Genomic DNA, 1,258 nt, shown 5'->3' with positions numbered 1-1,258 from the left:
CTGGTCTAGTGGAAGGTGTCCCTGCCCATGGCAGGGGGGTTGGAACTAGATGGTCTTTAAGGTCCCTTCCAACCTAAACCATTCTGTGATTCTACAATTCTAAAACTAGGCTGACGAAACTGTGAGGTTGAAGACATCTAAACATTCAAAACCAAGCAAGGATAGCTTTACATTTCATCTAATGTCATAACTGTGTCTGAAGACAAAATAAAGCATGATGCTGAAGTAATCCAGTACTATGTAGAAACATTTTTTTAAGAGTCCAAAAGGCACTAATTCCATTCTTAGGTTAGAATTTGGACTGGATGAAGTACACAGTCTGCTCTAGCATTTTACAGTGACTGTGAAGTGCAGTATTCAAGATAAAAAGTCTGTTTAATTCAGTGAGATTAATTCCTCCTGTGCTGGTTTTAAAAGCCTAGAAAATAACATCATATGCTCATGCCTGACAGATCATGATTTGATCCCATAAGACAGTCATCTATTACCAGTAGTATTGAACATTATCCCTTTTATGAGGCCAGACCTCCAGAGGCATGTACATAGGTTTTACAAGCTTTGACAACACGGGAACTACTGAGAATTGTTCAGTACCTGACTTTCTTCATTCTGACCTTACCGAAATTCATTTGCCCCCTCAACTGTTCCTGAATCAATTGGTTTTCTTCCCCCCATATTCCTTCTACTTTAGTCCAGCTACAGCTGTATTGACTGCAGCTTAAAGCATGCTCTTCCATACGTGGCCAGTATAGATATATGCAGTGGGATCTGGGAGATGGGAAATAGTTTTGTTCCCAGCTCAGACAAATCCCAAGTCACAGTCCCAGTGACCCACTCACTGCTGAAGTCATGTGTTTCCCCATTTTGCTACCTAGAAGCAAAGAACACACAGAAATCACACACTGGAAAGTCCATGTGTCAGAAATTCCAGTGCCCTGCAATCTCACATCAGTATGTGAGAGCGGGTTCCAGAAGAGTTTTGTTCCATTCAGACAGCCCCGACTCGAACACAGTCACGACAGTCCCGCAGAATTTCTTCCAAGCCGTCAGCCCTCTTGGGCTGTTATAAGTGGTGTTTCCAAGAGCCTCAGACCTCAGCAAAACTTGACTAAGTAACAATTAAGTGATAAGCCAACCCCACAAAAAACTCTAGCACATGCTTTAACTTAACAGTAAAAGAACTCAGCAGTAAGTTGGTTAGCTGGGTGAGTGTTTTTTTGCTAGGGGGTTTTTCCCCCTCCCCCATATTGGTAGATCT

The sequence above is a fragment of the Eurypyga helias genome, unplaced genomic scaffold (assembly GCF_000690775.1).
Source record: "Eurypyga helias isolate BGI_N326 unplaced genomic scaffold, ASM69077v1 scaffold15527, whole genome shotgun sequence".
NCBI lineage: Eukaryota > Metazoa > Chordata > Aves > Eurypygiformes > Eurypygidae > Eurypyga > Eurypyga helias.
This window is presented reverse-complemented; position numbering follows the sequence as displayed.